Consider the following 25,765-nt stretch of genomic DNA (forward strand, 5'->3'; position numbering starts at 1 on the left):
TATTAAAATGTGTTCCCAATGGTAGACTAAAACACGAAATTGCTAGTATTTGACTATTTCAAACCTACAAAAGTGGCAGTTTCGCATTGTGTAATTTAATTCACAGAGATGAACCAGCCCAATTCTCCTCTCATTATACAAGCTTTATCTCTACTTCCCATTATACAATGGAAGCATCTAACTATATTCAGTCATATTACACTATTTTAAACATTTTTGTTAATTTTATTTTCATTCAATCACTATTTATTTAGCACATACCACATGTCAGGCACATTCTTTTTGTTTTGTTTCATAGAAGTAATCACATTCCTAACACAGATGTGTTTCATAAAAGTAACCAGCATTCATAACATAGATGTGTAAAATACAAATAATAAAAGTTATGAATAATTGCAGAAATACTCCTGACGATTTTATAATATATTTCTGGTTTTAGAAATATTTATGTGTTTAAAATGGGAGCATGATAAATATGTAGTTATAATTTTTAGATCTTTCAATTGTTCTTTCCTGTGTCAGGAACTACTCTTAGCATACAGACATTTCAATGACTGATAATATTCCCTGGAATGGTTACACCAATACCATGTAATTCTACTCCTGCTGTTGGATATCTGGCTGTTTCTATTTTCTTTTTATTGAAGTATAACTGACATATAACATTAAGTTAGTTTTAACTGTAAAACATAATGATTTGCTATTTGTATACACTGAAAAACGAACAACAAATCTAGTTTTCCATCACCAGTAAAGTTACATAATATTCAATATGATATTATTGACTATACTCACCATGCTGTACATTACATTCCCATAGTTAACTTACTTTGTGAGACTGTTTCTAATTTCTTTAAACAACATGACAAAATGAGTGTTCTTGCATATACAACTTGCATGCATCTCTGATTCCAAACATTTTCTTAGGAGTAGATTCCTTAGTGCCCCTTACCCATTTAGCCCATCCCCCCTCCCACAACCCCTCCAGTAATCCTCAGTTTGTTCTCCATATTTATGAGTCTCTTCTATTTTGTCCCCCTTCCTGTTGTTATATTATTTTTGTTTCCTTTCCCTTATGTTCATCTGTTTTGTCTCTTAAAGTCCTCATATGAGTGAAGTCATATGATTTTTGTCTTTCTCTGACTAACTAATTTCATTTAGCATAATACCCTCCGGTTCCATCCTCGTAGGTGCAAATGGCAAGATTTCATTCTTTTTGATTGCCGAGTAATACTCCATCGTATATATCTACCACATCTTCTTCATCCATTCATCCATCTATAGACATTTGGGCTCTTTCCATACTTTGGCTATTGTTGATAGTGCTGCTATAAACATGAGGGTGCATGTGTCCCTTCGAAACAGCACACCTGTATCCAGTAAAAAGCTTCTGCACAGTGAAGGAAACAATCAGCAAAACTAAAAGGCAACTGATAGAATGGGAAAAGATATTTTCAAAGGACATATCAGATAAAGGGTTTGTATACAAAATCTATAAAGAACTTATCAAACTCAACAAGCAAAAACAAATAATCCAGTGAAGAAATGGGCAAAAGACATGAATAGACACTTCTCCATAGAAGACATCCAGATGGCCAACTGACAAGTGAAAAAATGCTCAACATCACTCATCATCAAGGAAACACAGATCAAAACCACAATGAGATACCACGTTACACCTGTCAGAATGGCCAACATTAACAACTCAGTCGACAAGAGATGTTGGCGAGGATGTGGAGGAAGAGGATCTCTTTTGCATTGTTGGTGGGAATGCAAGCTGGTGCAGCCACTCTGGAAGACAGTATGCAGGTTCCTCAAAAAACTAAAAATAGAACTATCTTACAACCCAGCATTTGCACTACTAGGCAAACAACATTTTCTTAGAAATGGACTTTCAGGGTTAAAGAGTAAATTCATTTTTTTTCAATTTATAATTTTTTCTATGTTATTTTTTAAAAAGATATATGCAATGCAAAACCCTCAAACAACACAGAGGCATGCAATAGAGAGATGCAATGTTCCGATATTGCTGACTGAAGATGGAGGAAGGGGCCATGTGCCATGGTATGTGGGCAGCTCTGGAAGACGGAAAAGTAGGGTAACGTTTTCTTTCCTATAGTCTCCAGAAAGGAATCAGGCTGCACTGATAGCTCAGTTTTTTAGCTCAGTGTGACCCATTAAGGTACTAATGAATTCAGAACTTATGATAAATTTACATTGTTTAACTTACTAAATTTGTGGTATTTTGTTACGGCACAATAAATTGTTGCAGCAATTGTGAATAAATACATTTGTTTACCACTGAGTTTTTGATAGACATTTGTGTATCTTTTCCTAATCCCATGTCTAATAAATAAAGTCCCTATCAACATTATTGTGTAACTTGTATGAATATATATTTTTATTTCCCTCAGTTGAATTCATAGGAGTGGGAATCACCCATTTCTATGTTAATTGAGTGTATAACCCTCTAAGAAATGACTAAAGAATGCACAAAAGCTGTGGCATTTTACAATCCCAACAAAATATATGAAAGCTCTAATTGCTTCACATCTTCACTAACACTGGTTTTGTCAGATGTTTAAAGTTTTAGTCATTTCAATGAGTGTGAAGTGTTATTTTTTAAAATGGTTTTAATGAGATGTAATTCACATGCCATAAAACTCACACATTTGAAATATACAGTTACATTTTTCAGTATATTCACATAGATGTGTAACCATTGCTACAACCAATTTGTAGCATTTCCATCATTCCAAAAAGAAACTGTACCTAATTAGTAGTCACTCCCAATTTTGCTCCAAATCCTCCCATCCCCACCACCACCTACCACAGACAACCAGACATCAATTTCCTGCCTCTATAGATTTGTTTACTCTGGAAGTTGCATACTAATAGAATCATACAGAATGTGTGATTTTGTGACTTAGTTCATCTAGAATAATGTCTTCAATTTCCATCCATGTTGCAGCATGTATCACCACTTACTTCATTCCTTTCTGTTGCTGAGTAACATTCCATTGCATGCATATACCTTATTTTATTTATCTATCCATCAGTTGAGGGACTTTTAGGTTGTTTCTAATTTTTGCCCATTATAAATAATGCTGCCAGGCATATTTGTGAACAAGTTTTTGCATAAGTATATGTTTTCATTAATCGTAGATATATGCCAGAAGCAGAATTTCTATACCCTAGGATAACTTCAAATTGTTCTGAAAAGTGACTACACCATTTCACATTCCTGCCAACAATGAATGAAAGTTCCAATTTTTCCATATCCTTTTCAGTACTTGCTATTATATGTACTTTCTTATGAGAACCAACCTAGCCCACTAACTCACTGTGGTGTTGGTTTACAACACTCTATTCACTAATGACGTTCAGCTAGATTGATTGATTGATTGATTGATTTGATGTAGGGGAGAGGGGGAGAGGGAAAGAGAGAAAAAAATCTCAAGCAAGCTCCACACTCAGCATGAAGCCAGATGCGGGACTCAATCCCATGACCCTGGGATCAGGACCTGAGCCAAAATCAAGAGTCAGACACTAAACCAATTAAGCCACCTAGGTACCCCTGTTCAGTTACATTCACATGCTTATTTTCCCTTTATATATCTTCTTTTGAAGAAATGTCTGTTTCAATTGTTTTGCCCAATTTTCAGTGGGTTGTATAAGTTATTTATTTATTCTGGCTACAAGTTTCTTATCATATATATATCATTGCAGGTGTTTTCCATCATTCATCAGGTATGGTTTTGCTTTCTTCACTGTGGCCTTCAAGGCACAAAAGTTTTGAATTATGATAAAGTCAAATTTATCTTCTTTTTTGTCACTTTTTTTTTTATCTCTCTAGTTTCTTTTTTTTCCCCTGGTTTCTTACAGTAAAACTTATGGCTACTGACTTGAAATTGTTCTTTTCTCTAAGTTTTTATTTATTTATTTGAGAGAGACAGAGCTGGCATGAACTAGATCTTTGCATACTTGCACATTTTTAATTTTTTTAACAAGTATAATTAACATACAGTGTTATATTAGTTTATAGTTTCAGTCATTTAAAATATATTGAAGCTTGTTTTATGGTCGCTCTTAAAAAATGTTCAAACGTTCCTGCCCTTGAGGCAAATGTGTACTGTCTTGTTTTGGGGTTACGTGTCCTATGTAGTCTGTTAGTGTTGCTGAGACTTCCATTACTTTGTCATCTTCTGTCTAGCTGGTGTGTGCCACATTGAAAGTGGGCTATTAAAGATCTCAGCTATTACTCTTGAGCTATTTCTTCATTTAGTCAGTTTTGCTTCATGTTTTTTGAGGGACCGTTTTTAAGTGAATGTATAACTATTTTACGTATCTAGTGGAAATGTCCCTTTTCTCTTTAGTACCACTTGTTTTCTTTTGTTTATTTTCTTAAGTCTTATTTATTTATTTAGAGAAAGAGTGCAAGCCAGGGAGGGGCAGAGAGAGAGGGGACAGAGGATCTGAAGTGGGCTCTGCAAGGACAGCAGACAGCCCCATGTGGGGCTCAAACTCAGGAACTGAAGGCAGACAATTAACCAACTGAGCCACCCAGGTACCCCAACTTTTTTTCTTTTAATGTGTATATTACATGATATTAGTATAGCCACTCCATTTTTTTTCAATATTTATCTATTTATTTTAAGAGAGAGAGAGCACATGAGTGAGGGAGGGGCAGAGAGAGAGAGAGAGGGAGAGAGAGAATCCCAAGCTGGCTCTGTGCTGCTTGATGCAGAGGGCTCAATCTCACAAAACCACGAGATCATGACCTGAGTTGAAACATTCAGATGCTTAACTGACTGAGCCACCCAGGCACTCCAGCCACTCCAATTTTGATATGGTTGCTGTTTGCATGAATATTTTTTTCCTATCCTTTTGTTTCCAACCTACTTGTGTCTTTGAATAGAAAGTGCATCTTTGGTTCACAAAATATTGTTGGATTTTGCTTTTCTATCCAGTATGTCAATCTCTGCCTTTGATTACATTGTTTCATTCCTTCACATTCCTAGCTATTTTTGATAACATTGTTTTATTTCTGCTGACTCTTTTTTTCTTTATGTCTTGTGTCTTTTTGTTCCTCATTTTCCCTTTCTTTTGCACTGAGAGAATATTTCCTCGTGTCATATTTTAATTCCTTTCATAATTTCCCCAATGTTTTTGTGTTAAGTGTCTTAGTGATTGCTTTAGATGTACATACAATATTCGTCTTGTCTCTCAGAATCCAGTTCACATTTATTTTTTTAATTTTTATTTTTTAAATGTTTATTTATTTATTTTGAGACAGAGAGAGAGAGACAGAGCAGAGAGAGAGGGAGAGAGAGACGGAGAGATGCAAGCAGGCTCCATGATGTCAGCACAGAGCCCAACGTATTCATGGCTCCAACCCACAAACTGTGATGTCATGATCTGAGCTGAAATCAAGATATGACCTGAGCTGAAATCAAGAGTCAGATGCTCAACTGACTGAGCCACCCAGGTGCTCCCCAAATTTATTCTAGATTTATAATATTTACCTTAAGAACATTTGAAACATATCAAATTAATTTCAGACTTATAGAAATGTTACTTCTTTATAGTTCTATTCCCCCTTTCTCCTTTTTGGGCTATTTTTGCTATACATATTATGTCTATATATGTTACAAACTCAACAATATCCTGCTATAATTGTTACTTTATGTAATGTTTCATCTTTTAAAGAATCTGAAAGAGAAAATAGAAAGTATATATTTGCAGATTTGGTAATACTAACCTTCTAATTTACCACTTCTGGTTCTCTTCATATGTTCCTGTGGATTCAAGTTAATTATCTGGTGTCATTTCCTTACTCTAATACAGCTTTGTTCCCACCCACCTCCTTTGTGCTATTGTATAATTATATACACATTGTATTATGCAATTGCTTTTTAAACAGTTGAGAAAAAAAGGAGAAGAAATATGCAATTATAATGTCTTTTAAAATCACCTGCTAATTACCTTTACCAATGCTTTTATTTTTTATTTCTTTTTGTTTGGATTTAAATTACTTTCTGAAATTGCTTGATTTCAGCCTAAAAAAGCACCTTTAATATCTTTTGCAAAGCACTTCTGCTAGAAACAGAGTCCCCCTTCCCTCTAAGAATCCAGGGATCCCTTTATTTTACCTTCTTTTTTTAAATTGACATTTCATTTTGAAAGAACTGCAGATTCATATGTCATTGTAAGAAATAATATAATGTGGGGCGCCTGGGTGGCTCAGTCTGTTAAGCATCCAACTTCGGCTCAGGTCGTGACCTCACGGTTTGTGAGTTCGAGCCCCGCGTCCGGCTCTTTGCTGACAGCTAGAGCCTGGAGCCTGCTTTGGATTCTGTGTCTCCCTCTCTCTTTGCCTCTCCCCTGCTCATGCTCTGTCTCTTTCTGTCTCAAAAATAAATAAAAACATTAATTTTTTTAAAAGAAAAAGAAATAACATAATGTAGGGGGTCATAGGTGGCTCAGTTGGTTAAGCATCTGACTTGATTTCAGCTTAGGTCATGATCTTAGGTTTGTGGATTGAGCCCTGCGACAGGCTCTGTGATAAGTGTGGAGCCTGCTTAGAATGCCCTCTCTCTCCCTTCTTCCCTTAGTCCTCCCCCAGTCATTCTCTCTCTCTTTCTCTCTCTCTCTCTCTCTCTCTCTCTCTCTCTCAAAATAAAATCTTTTTTTTTAATAAAAATAAATCTTAAAAAAAAGAAATAATACAGGAAACTTTTATATTACCTTTACCTAAGTTCCCACATGGTTGTATCTTGCAAAACCATATTAAAACTAGATGTTGACACTGATACAGTCAAGGTATAGAACAATGCTTTCACCATAAAGTTCCCTTTGGTTGTCCTTATATAGCCACTCCCACCCACCTCCTGTTCTACCCCTTACAAATACAGATCTGTTATTCGGTTCTATAATTTTGCCATTTCAAACATATTATATAAATGGAATCACACAGTATGTAACCTTTAGGGAACTTCTTTGAGATTGGCCTTTTTCCCTCAGCAAAATTTTCTGGTGATTACCCCAGGTTGTTTTCTGTATTAATAGCCATTCCTTTTATGTTATACTCTGAATAATATTCCATAACATGAGTATACCACAATTTGCTCAACTATTTACAGTTGAAAGACACCTGAGTGGCTTCCAGTTTTTGGTTATTATGAATAAAACTGCTAGAAATATGTGTTTACAGGTTTTTGCATAAAGGTTTCAGCATTTTTGGGGAAAAGTATTTAGGAGGCCTATTCCCGGGTCCTATGATAGTTTTATATGTAGTTTAAGCAGACATTTCCAGAGAGGTGGTACCATTTTATATTCCCATCAGAAAAGCATGAGTGATCAAATTTATGCTCATCTTTACTAGCATTTGGTATAGTCATCATATCTATTCAGAAATTATATCTATTCAATACTCTGCAATATATAAAAGACTGTTCACCAACTGAACTATAATTTTAAATTTGACATTTATGTTTTCATCTTCATCACTGTTTGCTCTTTGTTTTGATAAAATCAATTTCCTCGTTAATCATGAAAGTAGATGAGAAATTTTTAAAATATTTTCTTATTATTTGTATGTTGGTAAGATATTCATTCTGATTCATTGAATAGGGTTCAAAAAAACTATAGCCTACAGGACAAATCTGGCCTATCACCTGTTGGAGAGCAAAAAATCCTGTCCCTCTCAAGGTCCTTCTTCTAGCTGGACTAACAATTGACAAGAGACAGATTAAAAAGAGAAAATCTAATTTAATAACATATGTATGGAGAATCCACACCAACTTGGAAATTCCAAAGACGATCAAGCAAAATGAGATTTATATGGCATCTTGAACTAATGAGAAGGGATTAGGAGCCTGGGACCTCAGAGGAAAGAAATGCAATTTACAGAAAGATTAAAAAGAGTGAAGGTTTGGTAAACAGATGTTTGCTAGGCCACTCAGAAACAGTGGGGTGATCATTATGGCCTTGCTGGGTACCTCCCTGTCTACCATACCTAATTCAAATCATAATGTAGTTATCTATGGTGATAGCTCTCTTCCTGAAGCAGGTCCTCTACCTAAATTCTTTTGGGGCAGTTAAGGGTATGGATAAAGAGCTTTTCCTGAATCTGTTGAGTTTTGATTGTTTTTTAACTCAAAATAGTCTTCATGCCAAAATTTACCCCAGGATTTATGTAGAGCAGTATCCAAATCTTTGCTAGGCTATGATTATGAGCTCGTCATACAATGTCCCTATTCTGTTATAACTATGATCAAATCCAAGCTGGGAGTAAATTGAAGTTTAGATTATTATTATAAAAGTAGAACCTGATATATTACTGATTGCCAAAAGCCTAAACTTTATCCTTTCCCTGACATATCTGAATTAAGATTCTTCTTCTGCCTATTTTCCCAGGCACACTTCCTTCATATTAGGTATTAAGGGGATCAATTGGTAATGGATATTACCATTTTCTAGATTCTAGTTCTGTCTTTATACATTTTTTCAATTGAATTTTTAAAATATGTTAATAAGTTCAATAAGAATATTGTAGTGAGCAGGAGGATAACACATTCGTAAGTTATCATCTTTCCAGAAGTCAACAAAATATTCTTGAGAGAAATGGAGAGAGACGGGGTGGGTTGGAGGGTGGGGGAGAAGGAGAGGGTGAAAAAGGGAGAGGGAGAGGAAGAGGGGGAGAGAGAGAGAGAGAGAGAGAGAAGAACTGTCCCTTTTACAAAGGAAAAGAAATGAAAGCAGTAACAAATAAGCAACTCTAGAAGTAAAAGTGATATCCAGGGGCCTCTGACCACATCAAAGCCATATAGTAGACATAGCCAGGTAGGAGTTCAGCTTGGTCATGCAGGGTGAAAATAAAACACATAAAATGTAGCATCCTCTCAGTGTTCATTTTTGTATCTCTTGTGCTTCATGTCAAAGCTCATTTGACCTCAACAGAAAAGGAAAAACCCAAAGAGAAATATTTATCCCACAAGGAACATCAAGTAAAATGCAGCTTAACAAGGAAGAGGCAAAGCCTTTTGTCCTCTAAAGAGTATCTTCAACAAAGAATAAAGCATACAATCAGAGTTAGGTTTGACTTATGCTATATGGTCTATCTGGGAGCTATTTTGTTTTGTAAATCCTAATTCAATCTCATATTATTGAAATACATATGACAGATTTGTATACAATCATAAACATTCACACCTGAAAAATAATCTCTATAAAACTTGTTTTCAGTGATTTTTGGGCCATAGACCCTTTTGAGAATCTATGAAAGCTATGGAGTTTTGACTCCAAGAAAAAAAAAAAACATCACTTACAGTCTCAGGCATTTCAAACAGCTTATAGTTCAATCCTTGTTCTAAGAAATATGTAAAAAAGCAAAATAATAATAATAATAATAATAGTATTTAATGTTATCCATATTCTCATTGCAATGTTTTCTTTTTTTTTTTCAAATAGATGCCATTGTTTTACCACAAACCACAAAGGTGTTTATCACTGATAACAGAGAATACTTAACAGTGATGCCCTAAACTCTATTTGCTACCATTGTTATTTTCTGTTTAAAACTAAATCATCCTATGTTTCCTCCTGCAGATGTCCTAGGGAACCATGCTACTCACTTGGTCCATGTGTGCTATATTTATATTCTAACCACAGAGCAAAAACTACAAGGGGAAATAGATGATTAAAAATTATGTCTAAATTAGACCGCATTTTCTATTTCAGTATTTTTCATCTTAATAACTTAAGATGTTTTATAAAGACTTCAAAGAGAGTAGTTTCTATGTTAGATATGATTCATGTAGAATTGAGCTTCTATCATTAGTCTGAGTAAATCTGCCTTAGCCTTTTTCTCTCAAAGACTGTGAGACTGAATTCTGGGGCTTCAAATTACAGGGGAATTTTATATAGATCTCATTTAATTCACATACCCAAATCATGTTTCCTTTATTCCATTTTTCACTTCAACCCAAACACTTTTCTCATCTTCATTGGAATAATCATAGCACAGTCTATGATTATCTCAAACCTGCATTCAGATTAAGTTCCAACACGTCTATGTGCTCATCAAAACCTTCTGGTGCTTTCTAATTTCTCAATTTTTAGGTTCTTACTGTTTCTCTACTATTTCACAGTTAAGGGGACATAAGGTTGCCCCATGTCCTGATCTATTAGGAAAGTGAAAACCTCAATGATGTTCATTGTAATTATAGTGGCAGTCAACTCCTATTTCAATATAAGACTCTTTATATAATTTAAATAATGTATATTAGCCCTGCTCTTGCAGATGCAGATAATAACGTTAGAGTGTAAACGTAAGGAGTGAGGGGAAATCGCCTCACTCTGTAGCTATAATTCTTTGTACCAATTATGATATCAACTCTCTGACAGTGGCCTAAAACTGAAGTCATTTAGATGGAATTTGAGAACCGAATAACAGGTTAATAATAGCAAATATTTAGCTATTATTTCATATGTTATCTAACTGGTATGGCTCAGGAAACAATAGGTATCCAGAAATGTTTGCTACCCTCACATTATTCACTTTTTCAAATATAAACTTAGACATAATGAATCATTCTCAATTCTTTAAAAATGATGTATTCTTTCTTATATATGAATTACTGAACATTGTTTTTCTTTACCTGAAATACATCTTCCTTCTATTTTTCTTTGCCTGGATAAAACTTAATTACCCTCTGTGCCTAGTTTAGATAAGGTTTTCTTGACTCCACTTACATTATGTCCCTAACCCTATTTTATGTCTCCTGCACTAGACTCCAAGCAATATGAAGGCAAAGGCAAAACATCCTTAAAAAAAAAAGCCAAGTGCTTATCACAGTGCCTAACAATAACATATGCACAATAAGTATTCATTGAATAATGGAAAAATTGATGTAAATCCAAATATTTCTCAAATGCAAACTTAAAGGTGCAAACTTAACTAATAATAGTGAGGACCTGAGGAATAAAGAAAAAGGAATACTATTTCTAAGTTCATTACCTTGATAATAAGGATTTTTGTGTTTTCATACCCATATTTTCATCAAAGGGGTTTTAACATCATAAATTCCTTATTATTATGAGTTTTTGATACTTCCCTTTTATAAACTCATTACACCTGTGATCATCTTATTATTTCCTTTATTATCAGACTCTCAGTTGTGTGAGGACAGGGCTGTCATCTTTCATGATTATTGCTACCTCCAACACACACAGCTAGTTCAGTGCTCAGCACAAAGCAGGTACTCAATAAATATTTTTAATCAATGAATGTATGAATTATCTGAGTAAAAATGGCCTTCCATCTTATGATCTCTGCAAGTAGGAAGGTGGGTCTGAGGTAAATGGCCCAGTTCATGACACACAGAACCACTCTGATCTTGACAAGAAGACCATCCTCTAAGCACAAAGAGTCATGTGAAAAACAAAAACCTAACTATCTCCACACATTGTCAATAATAAGTGCTCATTAACAGAATTATCTTCCAGATAATATATTGGCAACATAAATTTTTTCATAACGAACATAGTGGCACTTCTTGTAAGCCTTAACAAAACACTCAAACTTCACACCACACACACACACACACACACACACACACACACACACTTTATTCCCAATAAATTTACCTGAGAAACAATTACAAATGTCAAATATATGGGTTTATTTCTGGGTTCTCTATTCTATTTCATCAGTCTATCTATTTGCTTTTATTACAGTGCCATGTTGTTTGGTTAGTATAGCTTTGCAACATAATTTGAAATCAGAAAGTCAGATGCCTCCAGTTTTGTTCTTATTGCTAAAGATTGCTTTGGATCTTCAGGGTCTTTTGAAGTTCCATAAGAATTTTAGTACTGTTTTTTCTGTTTCTGTGAAAAATACCATTGCAATTATGGCAGTATATTGCATTAAACTTGTAGATTGCTTTAGGCATCTGGCAAAGAATTAATATACAAGATATAACACATTAACTAAACAGCAAAAATAAGAACAAGCTACAACAACAACAACAATAAAACAAACTAAACAACAACCAAATAATCAAATTGAAAATGGGCCAAGGGGCTGAACAGACATTCTCCAAAGAAGACATACAAATGGACAACAAATATATGACAATGTTCTCAACATTATTAATCATCAGGGAAATGCAAATGAAAATTGCAATAAGATATCACCTCACATTGGTTAAGATGGCTATCATTAGAAAAATAAAAGACAAGTGATGATGAGAATATGGAGAAAAGGACCGCTTTTAAGGTGTTGATGGGAATGTAAATCGGTACAGCCACTATGAAAAACAATGTGGAGGTTGCTCAAAATTTTAAAAATAGAACTACCATAAAATCTAGCAATCCACTTCTGAGTGTTTATCTAAAGGAATTAAATGACAGTCTTAAGTTCTGCATTCTCATGTTCATTGTAGTGTTATTCATAATGACCAAGACATGGAAACTACCTAAATATCTATCAAAGGTTGAATAGAAAGGGGCGCCTGGGTGGCTCAGTCGGTTGAGCAACCGTCTTTGGCTCAGGTCATAATCTCACAGCTCAGGGGTTCGAGCCCCACGTTGGGCTCTGTGCTGACAGCTCAGAGCCTGGAGTCTGCTTGGGATTCTCTGTCTCCCTCTCTCTCTGCCCCTAACCCAGTCACATTCTGTCTCTGTCTCTCTCAAAAATAAATAAACATTAAAAAAATTTTTAAAAAAGTTTGAATAGAAAAAAATCTGGTATATACATACAATGAAAAAAGATGAAGGAGATTAAGAGTGCTCTTATCATGATAAGCACGGAACAATGTACAGAATTGTCAAATCATTATATTGTACACCTGAAACTAATATAACACTATATATTAGTTATATTTAAATAAATTTTCTAAAAAACAATAAAATAAAATTATTTTAGATAACTCATATGTTAAAAAATAATAAATACAATTCAATCTATGAAGAGAAAGAAATTCTGCCATTTGAGACAATATAGATGAACCTAGACGACATTATGCCAAGTGAAGTATGCCAGACACAGAAGGACTAATGCTACATGATAACACTTTTATGTAAAATCTCAAATAGTCAAACATATAGAAGCAAAGAGTAGAATTGTGGTTAACAGCAGTAGCAGGGGAAGGAGGGCACAGGAAAATGGGAGATGATGGGCTTCAAGTTATACAAGTTAACTTAAGTTCTAGGGATCTACTATAGAGCATAGTGCTTACAGTGAACAATATTGTATTATATTCTTAAAATTTGCTAACTGCATAAATCTTATGTTGTGTTCTTACCTTGAAAGGTTAATAATAACAGCAAGAAAGTGAGGGAGGTAGTGGGTATATTTATGTCCTTGATAGTGGTGCTGGTTTCATAGTTGCATACTTATCCTCAAACTCACTGAGTTGTAAACATTATTTTACATAGCAATCATACTTGGATGAAGTGGTTTAATTAACTAATTAATTTTACACTAAAAGTTACAAAAATAAAAGTCATTGATTTCGGATCAGAAAAAAATATGGATTTCACTTTCGAAAACCACTTCACTTCAGTTTTTGAATAAGAAACAGAAAACAAACCTGCAAAGAAAAACACCAAAAACATGAGCTGCAGAGCAACCAAACAAGAAATTTGTTACACTATTTTGTTGATTTTTTTTTCAGTACCTGCTCTCTTCTAAGTCATATGACACATTCCTAATATTATACTTTTTAGACATGTGCTTCAGGTGCAAGATAGGTGATGGCTGGGAAAGTGGATAGGTGTCTCTGGGAATCCCTTAGAAAAGGTTCAAAACCATGACCCTTATGCATAAGTTATGTCCTTTATCTTGTCTTACTTATCCCTGAAGAATGTTCAGGCTATGATAGTGATTGAGATTAAAGAAATATATGTCTGCTGCTCTTACTTTGCCTTTCCTGCAATTTTTCTAAGTAAACTGTTTCTATATTGTAGAATACATATTTATCTCTCTTAAAGGCTAATATGGAATAACAGTTTTAATAGCACAATAAAAATAGACTACGTTAGTTTTGGTAAACTTCTGGGCTTAAAACAATAAATACATAAGTGAAATTCCTGGAGTTCATTTCCACTTTTCCTATTGCTTTCCATCTGTCATAAATTCTTGAACACTGTCTGATATTATGCCATAAAAGGGAGATCAAATATTTCCATTATTGTCGCTATCTTTCTGCCTGCCCAGCCCCATCACCAGCACATCAATTACTATACAGAAATCCAAAAATGTCATGGGGATTTCAGTTTGTGTTTTCTCAGGTGTCCTGCTCCTCATAAGTTATAAACAATACACAGTGGTTGAACAAGATGGCTCTGTGATTAGCTGCCATTATTACTCTTCCTTCTGTCTGCCTTTACTAAACATTCACAGAATGAGCCCAGAAATATTAAAGGCAGCATCGTCCCGCCATGTAGATATGCTGGGCGTAGAGTTCTACTTCTTCAAATTCTACTGAGCTCTTCAAATCTGTAGGTGCCTTTCTTATTCCACACAGAAGAAAAAGTTAAAGCTATGGTTTGTGAAACATGATTCTTGTTTATGTTGGGCATAAAGGAGAACTTCAGTAAAGACCTGTAGCTGATTATTTATATCATGTGCACCGCATGGGTGAAAACGTTCAGATCATCCTTGTACTGTCTCCATTCAAGGATATATTTGACACTAAAAACTTCTACAGTGTCTACTTTGGAAGTGTCACACTGTGGTAACTAAATAATGGGCATATAGTTAGTTTGAAATGTATTTAAATGCTCTTTTTCCTACCACCAGTCTGGCTTTTGGCATGTTTCTTAACTTGATAAGACTTTTTTTTTTTAACCACTCATTCATTATAGAAATATTGATATCCTATATTGATCCCTGTTCTATACATGTTAGCTTCCTTCCTCTAATTATAATGTGTTTTCTTCTCTGAATAAAATCTTTCTGAGTACAAAAGTTTGTGTTGGTTAACAAAGTATAGTATAGAATAGCCAATATTCTATAATAATTGGTGATAATTGCCATTTCAAAATCTTGGTAGGATCTTGGTACTTATTTTGGAAGTCATATTACACATTAAATAATGTTTTAAAATAAATTTTACTTTGGGGCTCCTGGGTGGCTCAGTCGGTTAAGCGTCTAGCTTTGGCTCAAGTCATGACCTCATGCATCTGTGAGTTTGAGCCCTATGTTGGTCTCTGTGCTGACAGTGTGGAGACTGAAGCCTGCTTCAGATTCTGTGTCTCCTTCTCTCTCTGTCCTTTCCCCACTCATGCTCTCTCTCTCTCTCTGTTAAATAAATATACATTAAATTTTTTTTTTTAAATAAAATAAACTTTACTTTTAAGAATAATTTGCCAACTGGGGTGCCTGGGTGGCTCAGTCGGTTGAGTGTCTGGCTTTGGCTCAGGTCATGATCTCATAGTTTGTGGGTTCAAGCTCTGCATCGGGCTCTGTGCTGACAGCTTAGAACCTGGAGCCTGATTCTAATTCTGTGTCTCCCTCTCTCTCTGCTCCTCCCCTGCTCATCCTCTGTTTCTCTCTCTTCTTCAAAAGTAAATAAAAACATTAATTTTTTTTAAATAAAAAAAATAAAAAAGAATAATTTGCCAATTTTATCCTTTGATTTTAATTTATTACTTTTAAGTAACTAAGTTGAACTGCTGTTGACTCAACTTACTACAATGCTATGCTTTGTAGTTATATCAGTAAGCATTTATTGATGTCTATTTTCTATTTTTAATATCATATTTTGTAACCATATACGTTTTTCAGATGATGAATATCTTCTTAGGTAGTAGAAAATCCCAGACACTCTGATAAGTGACCTAGAATCCTCAAAGATACAATAACCTTAATATATGAGATTAATTTTGCCTTTTCACATTGCAGCAGTGTAAGTTTTAATAAATAATAGTGGATTAAAAGTTTTGATGTTTGAGAAGTAATTAGAAGTGTTGGTGTTTTAAAGACATAAAATAAAATGGGAACAACATCTACCACATTTTTGGTGTCTAATAGATATTTAGTAAATAATAGAATAAATTACCTTATTTACTTCATTTTCACCACTAAATCTCTGTTTAATATTCTTTGCCAGAGCTATTTTTTTTTAGTTTATTTCTGCAATACTCCTAAGTGGAATGGCTATACAAGCATTTCTCCAACTTACTTCTTGTTGATATGTTTTTAAGTATTTATTGGCCTGTGACTGTCATTGTACTCATGGCATTTTTAGTGTGTATTTAATTTAACATTAAAACAAATAATAATAAAGCTAGCTTCATTGTAACTAATGATCAGCTATCTTTTCAGTGATATAAAAGACTTTTCCCTCAAATAAAATATTGATCAATGCTTGCCATATCAACAAATGATTTCTAATAACATAATTTTTGTCCTATTGAGAAATAAGTTCAGTTCCTAGTCCAAACAAGGAATTACCTCTAAATGTAATTTTAAAAGTAATAAGGTTTCTTATGTTATTTTAGTGCCACCTTCCTTTGATTTGCCAAACAAAATTGATTATTCAGTAGTAAAAATACCTGCAGTGCAGCTTCATAGAGATGACTACATTGCACAGAACAAGCAAGATCCTCTGGGTGAAAGGTCTAAGACATACATATTTTGGTATTAATTGATGTAGAGAATCTAGCTGCAATCCGCACCTTTTAGCTTTTAAGTAATTTGTTTTCAGAATCATTTTTTAAAAGCTTATACTCATGTTCTAAAATGCCCATGTCTAAATCTATTCAGCTTTTTCTTATTAAATTTTAAAGCACATATTTTAGAAGCACATTTTCATGTTTTCAAAACCCCAAATATCAATAAAATAAAAATGAACAAGCGAGTCCAACTCCAATGGGAACTTGTCTTCTGAAGTAGATCAATGAAGATTCCAGCTAAGCTCCTAAGAAAAGAAAAATTGCCCACTTGCTAGGGGATCTGCATTTCAACAGGCTATTTATATATTTACTCATGTGAAAAAGGAGCCAAACACTGCTGTTTTTACCTTTTAGCTTTCCTAAGCAGGGATTTTTTTCCTTAATAAAGATGTATTTTAAATGTAAGTTAAGTGCTGTATATTTTTATTTAGCTTTTTCTTATTTAAGGAAAATAGTTGGTACATATGAAATATGGAGCAAATATAAACCTAAAGTGTACTTTAAGTTGCAGTAAATGATGTATTCTAACATTTTACTTTCAAGGTTGTGTAGAAATAGAATATGACTTAAGAAATGGTAAACTAGGTCAGCTGAAGTTTTATGTGAGCATAGTTTTCCAATGCATATGTGATAATAGAAGGACATCAAAATACACTGACAGAAAAGTCTTCCCTCAGCTGCTATCTTCCAGAGCATCAAAAATCAGTTGTGGAAAAATGATAGTAAAATGCTTTTCCAAGGCACTCAATGATGCAGTGACTTGAAGGGAATCAATAAGATAGAAAGATGAGAGAGTCAAATGCATTCTAGCTATAGAGTAAAACTTCTTAATCTTCTTTAAAATTCTCTTGTGGTCACCTAGTAGAAGTACAAAGCCTGGAATCCTTCTCTAAGGCACCACAGGAGAAAGATGCATGCATATGCAAGCTAACTGTGATAAAAATCTCTTGACCAGGAGCATAGTCTAGTTTAAAGTGAGGACGTTAAGAGTGGTAGAAAAATTTAATTATAATCCTAACTTTCTCAAATACCTCTCTATGTGTTTTTCAGCACATTACATGTTTTGACACTGTTTTCTCACCTATGAAATATGGATGATAGTGCATACATTGTAAGGTTGTCCTGAGAAGTGCATAAGACAACTTTTGAAGTCTATCATATCATTCACTGAATGGCAGAGGCTTCTAACATTTAAAACATAATCTCCAAAGTATGCTAATTTTAATGGTTTGTGATTAATCATATAATAAATAGACTTTATGATTAGTTCTTACATTAGCACTACATACATAGGAGATAAATTACCTAGACTTGAACTCTATGAAATAATTCTCTGCTTCAGGAAAAAGTGATATTAGTTTTTTTTTGTTTTCATTGTTTGCTTGTTTGTTTTAAAGGGTAACTTGATAGGGTAACTTTATTCCTGTGGTTAAATTAGCCATTTTTTTGTTTGTTTGTTTGTTTGTTTTACAAATTACATAGCAAACAAACCAAGATGCTCTAATGAGAATTCGTATGAGTCTGGACACATCACAAGTACTTGGCTAGTAGTGTGGACTAATTTTACCAATATTTTTCCCCAATGTGAGAGCACTGAAATTATTGGTATTTTTCACTACACATTTTTATATGAACATAGATATTTTTCTTCCTTTTTATATCATCTCCCATACTAATTGATCGATATGTTGCAAAATGAGAATGCCTTCTTCGGGCAGTTACAAAACACACATGTTTCTGGTTAAAATGCTTTCCCTGTAAATATATATTAAAAATTTACATTGTATAATGTGACAGAAATACATTAGATATGCCTTACTGGCCAGGGACTTGATATTTTAATTCTACAACAGAAATCCAGAAGGCAAATGTCATAACTACATATTACCAACCAGTCCCATATGCCTATCAAACTTCTGACATCTATATTTATATACTTTGCCTTCACCTATCTTGTTATGATTAAACTCTCCATGTCCCTGGCTGCAGACAACCTTCCACTTGTGCCATCAATCTCATCTTCTCTCGTCTAATTAGAGCTTTTACTTCAGCAATTTCCCCCCCACTGTCTCCTGAATCATCATTGGCTTCCCTGTGTCTCCATTGTATCATTCTTAGCAGCATATGAACATCCTCTATCTGTCCCATGATGCAGAATAAAATGTCTTCTTCCATCAAGTCACTCTTCACCTGCTACCATCCTAATTCACTCCTCTGCTTTTGACAACACACCTGAAAAAAAAAAATGAGTTCAGAATATGCAGTTCCTTTCCAGTTATTTTCTGAATCAGGGATTAAGATCAATCAGGTTTTTGTTCCCCTACAACTTTATATCTCTCTTGTCAAGGACAACCATAACTCACACAGTAATAAATGCAATGGTCATTTTTCAGTCTCTACCTGACTTCATCCAACACAATTATTTCAATGGCCATTACATCCTCTTCTGGAAGCATTTGCTACACTTGACATTCAAGGAAAGTTTTCCTCTAATATCACTGACCACACTGTTTTAGTCTTTCTCATCTTTACTCTATTCAATTTTTAGATAACCTCACCAAGCCTCAAGATTTAAGCACAATCTATGCTGCTGATTTCCAACTTTATGTCTCTAGCCTGGAATTCAACCTCCAATTCCAGACAAATAATTCAAATTTCCTATATAGCATTGTCACTTGGGGGGTAAGTGGCATCTTCAAATGTCCCAAATGTTCCTACCTATCCAGTAAATGATAATATTTTTCTCATTCCTCTGTCAAACAAAACAAACAAGCAAACAAAAAACAATCAAACAAAAAACTAATGTATCAGGATTTCATTCTCTCATTTTCTACCTCTTATTTATCAACAAACTCTGTGCCTATATTTTCAAGAATTATGTGATCAATTTTCACCATCTGCACAACTACCATCTTGATCTATTCACCAGAATTTCTTGCCTGGTTACTCAGTATCCTCCATTTTTTCCAACATATCCTACTTTGATGTATTTTGGAAACAGCAGCACCAGTGAGAATATTTGCTTAAAAGTTCCTATATGAGATCATGGCATCCCACATTATCTTCTCATCTCATGTATGATCACAGGAAATACATTTTGCAAATACTATTATATTATGTATATACAGACATCATTATGCTGTGGGATGATTATGGTAAGTATACAATAAAAAAAAGTAAGCATAAAATATGCTAAATTGAAATTCAGAAGTGAAAGTGTAACAAAAATATAGCAAAAGAAGAAAATATGTGAAATAAAAGCTTTTATATGAATGTATTTAAATAGATGATGTTAAATAGCATACTATAAAGGTATTTCATTCCCTCTGGATAAAACTAAATGAATGATAGGACTATTTTTAAATGTCAATATTTATAATATACAAAAAATTTTATCTTTTATTATTTTTATTTTTTTTTAATGTTTATTTATCTTTGAGAGAGAAAGAGCGCAAGCAGGGAAGGGGCAGAGAGAGGGAGACACAGAATCCTAAGCAGGCTCCAGGCTCTGAGCTGCCAGCACAGAGCCTGACACAGGGCTGAAACTCGCAAACCACAAGATCATGACCTGAGCTGAATTCAGACACTTAACTGACGGAGCCACGCAGGTGACCCAGAAATTAAAAGGTGCCCCTTTCAATTCTACTTGAATTTATAATGAAAAATGTTATATTTCAGCTTAAAATATATAAAGAAGAATCTTCTTAAAATTCAATTAGGGTATGGAAAACAGTATGGAGTTTCCTCAAAAATTAAAAAAAAAAAAAATGAACTATCACATGATTTAGTAATCTCATTTCTGGTCATATAACAAGAGGAACTTGAGCTAGGATCTCAAAAAAAAATATTTGCACTTTCATGTTCATTGCAGCATTATTTATAGTAAACAAGATGTGGAAATACCTAAATGTCCATCTATAGATAATAAATAAGAAAATGTAGAACATACATAGAATAGAATGTTATTCAACCTTAGAAAAGAAGAAAATCTGGTCATTTGAGACAGCATAGATGAACCGAGGACATGGTACTAAATTAAATAAGCCAGGCACAAATGGGCAAATGCTACACAATACCACTTTTATGAGGAGTCTAAAGTAGTCAAATTTATAGAGGCAGAAAGTAGAATGGTTGTTTGCCAGGGGCTGGAGGCAGGGAAAAACAGGGAAATATTTGTCAAAGTGTAAAAGTTTCAGTTATGCAAGATGAATAAGTCTTATAGACCTACTGTATGGAATAGTGCCAGTAGGTAACAATACTGTATTATAAACTTATAATTGCTAAAGGGTAGATCTTATGTTATTTGTTCTTATCACAAAAAATAAATGAATAAATAGAGGATGGGAAGAAACTTTTGGAGGTGACAGATATGTTTATGGCATAAATTATGGTGATGGTTTCACTGGTGCACGGTTATTTCCAGACTTAAAAAGTTGTGTACATTAAATATGTTCAGCTTATTGTATGTCTTTCATACCTCAATAAATTGGTTAACAAAAAAAAAAAAAAAGAAGAAGAAAGAAAGAAAGAAAGAAAGAAAGGCACATCACTTCTGTGGGATTCTTACCAAAAGTGCATAACCACAATACAATAATTAGAAATATTGAACAGACTCAAAAGGAGGGAAATTCTACTAAATAGGTGAAAATTGTGACTTGGAAAATGCCAAGATTATACAAGATAAAGTCTAGGGAACTGTAGCACATTGGAGTAGACTAAGGAGATATAAGTGTACTGTGAGATCTTCAGTTGGACCCTGGAAAGGAAAAATGGCATGAGCTGGAAAAACTGATGAAATTTTAATAAAGTTTATTGATATTAATAGCATTGTATCTATTAATTTATTGGTTTTGGTAAATAAACTATGGTTATTTAACATGTTAATTTTAGGGGAAGTTGGGTGATTAGTATATGGGAACTCTGAACTACATCTCCCTTTTCCTGTGTCTAAAATTTTTATGCCCAAACATGTAAATCTGAATACCAAAAAAAAAAAAAAATTAAGAGACCCCCAAATTAACAGAAAAATGACATTTTTTTCTCATTCATTTAAAAATACTGTCAATGACTTCCCTCATATGAGGACTTTAAGACACAAAACAGGGGTGCTTGGGTGGCTCTATTGGTTAAGCATCTGACTTTGGCTCAGGTCATGATCTCATGGTTCATGAGTTTGAGCCCTGCTTCTGGCTCTGTGCTGACAGCTCAGACCTGGAGCCTGCTCTGAATTCTGTCTCCCTCTCTCTCTGTCCTTCCTCCACTCATACTATGTCTCTCTCAAAAATAAATAAACACTGAAAAAAAAAGATACAAAACAGATGAACATAAGAGAAGGGAAGCAAAAATAATATAAAAACAGGGAGGGAGACAAAACATAAAAGACTCTTAAATATAGAGAACAAACAGTTGCCGGACGGGTTGTGGGAGGGGAGATGGGCTAATTGGGTAAGGGGCTTAAGGAATTTACTCCTGAAATCATTGTTGCACCATATGCTAACTTGGATGTAAATCATTTAAATAAATAAATAAATAAATAATTAGATAAAAGAAAAAAATAATAAACAATAAAAAATAAATAAAATAAAAATACTCTTAATGAAAATCAAATATAGGTCAAATCAGGGCCAAGTTCTATAAATAAAGTACAAGTTTGGAATCTTGCTGCCTTCACTTAAGTTTCAAGAACTCATGTTTCTCAAGCTGTCCTTTGAGAATTTGGATCTAATTTACTCTTAATCTATCCTGTTATTAATAACTTAACTAATTGATTCATTCATTAATACAGATTCAATAAATTGTAATTCTTGGCATAGGAAGATAAATGACGTGTGTTCGTATCACATAAGACAGTATACCTCAAAATATAGTTTCCTTCAAAGGAGAATCTCTGTTAAAGGCTCAGATTAGATGGCTCCACCCTAAAAGCCTTAATAGTTTGGTGCTGGCCAACAAGCTCCTCAAATTATGTTGATAAACATTAACATTTGAGGACCATCATGGAAAGCTAACATGGATCTATAAAGTGGAAAACTTTGCTGTGTTACTATTGCTATATATTGAAATGCACTAATTTTTTTTAAAGAGTGAGCACAGTTTCATTTGTAGAAAAAAAAGATACTGATGTGGTTTTGAAAGAGTGAGTTAAATAGAGAAAATAATTCCAGGGATAGGAAGTATCATACGAAAGAGCACAAAGCACTCTGAAATGATACTCAAAAAAAAAAAAAAAAAAAAAAAAAGTCATCCTTAAAAAGCAGATTCAGAGAGCAAATTAATCTGATTTTTTTCAATTCAAAAAAATAAAATAAACTTCAAATGAATGATTGCCAAGTGATTTTTCCTAAGTCAGAATTTAGGGGGATATCTCTAAGAGATATGAAAGTGAATAAAATAAATCAGAACCGGGTGTAATTCATTTTATAACATATATTTTTTGGAGTGTTATTAGATTTAAGAAAAGTTGAAAAGAAAGAACATATCTTCGTTACACCCTTCATCCATCTTTCTCAACAATTTAACAATAAATTTTTCAAGATAGCATCCTCTATGGTTAACATATTATATTCATGATACATATTTATCCCAGAGCTATGATACATCCGTCAAATTAAAAAGTAACAATGATTCAATTAACTAGCTTAGGGTGAACCTCAGAATACGATATTGCATTTAGATGAATTCTCTTTTAAAATGTCATATGCTTTATTCATCTGATAGATATGTTAAAAGTAAAAGACTGACTGAAGGAGTTTTTTTTAATAGACTGGTAACCTTACAATGTCTATACAAGTATAATACAGAAAACCATATTAAATAGTGTCAAGATAAGCTAAAATAACTGATAAATACATATAAGCACTGATAAGAACTGAAACACAATAATTTAAACACTCCATCCATCCATCCAAATGAAGCAAATCAAGATCACATTACATTTCAATGTCGGTATATAATCTATTGTTTCCATTCAGTTGTACTCTGAAATGAGAGCAGTGATAAACCTGCTGATTTCACCATCACTAATCAGAGCTGTGATCTTTAGTAGTAATTTGTGAATTTAAAATAAAATTCAAGAATTGTAAAGATAATGTATTTGAGTGTGCTTGAGAAAAATAACTAGATTTAATCATTTTATAATGTGTGTGATTCGAGCTATAAGTTTAAGACCATGTCCTCTGTGAATATTTCAAAATAATATTCTTATCCCATTTTTTCTGCCCAATTTAATATTTAACTCTGTCATTTCTCCATCGCAATTGTTCCAACATTCAAACTTCAGGTGTTTTTTGTTGTTGTTGTTTTTTGCTTTCCCCCTGTGAGTTTTACATGACTTTTCTGTGACATACTTGAATGTATATTATCAGGGCCAAGGTTTTATATACCACACGATTTTTTTCTTTAACATGGTCACAACTGGAAGAACCACCTCTACTTATGTTCTTTGAAAAACAGAGAAATTCAAATTCCAGAGAATCGACTATGTTGTTGAAGGCTAAACTACAGAAGACAACAAAACGGCAATTTAGCTCACTCAAATGGACTACACAAGCATGTCTGATGAGCACACTTTTTATTTTCATTCTTATCTTATTCTTATAAGATACCAACTTAGTGTTTCCCATGTTAAAACGGTGGGGCAATTTGAGTTTGAACATTTATAGTAAGATAATGGTTTATTCACTTTTACTATTGAAAAACATAAATAAGGTTGTACTAATCCACTCTTTTTTATTATACTGTAGTCAGACTTCCTCGTGATATCCCAACAGTGATAACTATGTAATCCTTTATTCTCCCTATTGTTTCTTCCTTTCTCATGGGTGGAAATGTATTACATTCTTTTGTTTCCTTGAACTTGTTATTTCTTGAGGAATATACAATGTAATACACAACTTTGTCATTTACATATTATTTTATGATGTCTCTGAGTTTAATACTTTCGCTGATCCAAAAAGTTATATCTTTTATTTCTGTTTTCATTATTCCAAAGCAATTGGATGATGTGGTCATTAACTAAGAGAAGAAAACTACTAGTATAGGGCCTGAGGGGATTATCATGAATTCGGTTTTAGACAAAATTCCAAAATGTCTATTACACATTGAAGTAGAAATGCTGAGTAGATACCTGGATATGTGAGTCTATGAAAGGGCGGGCCTACGCCCGCCAATTCCATCTTATTCTGTGTCCTTCACCGTGACCACACCTCCTCCCCTTGAGTAACCCCCCCCCCCCCACCTGCCTAACAGGACTCGGACCCTTCCCCAGGACCCTTCCCCATCCAATCGGCTGAGGCCACAGCCATTACCTCACCAACTGCCCCTAGGCCCCAATAAAACCTTTGTCCTTTTGAAACTCGCTCTCTTTCCCAGGTATCTCACCGCTGCATCCGTGCAGGTAGGGGATTGAGCTTGAGCTAGCTTGAATAAATGCTCTTTTGCTTTCACATTGGACTCGGCTCCCTGGCGGTATTTGGGGATCACGAATTCTGGGCATAACATCTAAATCCAGAGCAGAGGTTTAGGCTAGATATAAACATTGAGGAGTCATCAATTAACAGATGGTTGAGCTCTTATGAGCTCATCAAAGGATGAGTATAGTAAATGACAGGGAGGTCCCAGGATGAGCCATAGGACATTCAAGTTTAGAGAATGAAATGAAAAGGATCAATAGAGAACCTTGAGAAGTGTCAAACTAGTGAGGACAACCAAGGAAGTATGAAATCATGGAAGCCAAGTTAAAAAAAAAAAAAAGTGTTTCAAAGAAAAGAAAATGACAATTTTACCAAGTTTGGAGAAATATAATTAAAAACAAAATCTTCTCCCAACTGAGAAATCCTTTTCACAAAGATAGTAGAGGGGGAAAAAAAAAAAAAAAAAAGCAACAACAGCATTTTTATTATCGAAAAATTATTAAGTTAGAATGTGATACATATATCACAGGCAAAACACTAAGAGATTGAAAAAATAGAAACAAATCTTACTCTTTTATATAGCCAAGCAGATACACACCATTGCATAAATGCTCCTTTTATTTTAAATGTTTATTTATGTTTGAGACAGAGAGAGAGAGAGAGAGAGAGAG

This window comes from Panthera tigris, chromosome D4 (genome assembly GCF_018350195.1).
Source record: "Panthera tigris isolate Pti1 chromosome D4, P.tigris_Pti1_mat1.1, whole genome shotgun sequence".
NCBI classification, from domain to species: Eukaryota; Metazoa; Chordata; class Mammalia; order Carnivora; family Felidae; genus Panthera; species Panthera tigris.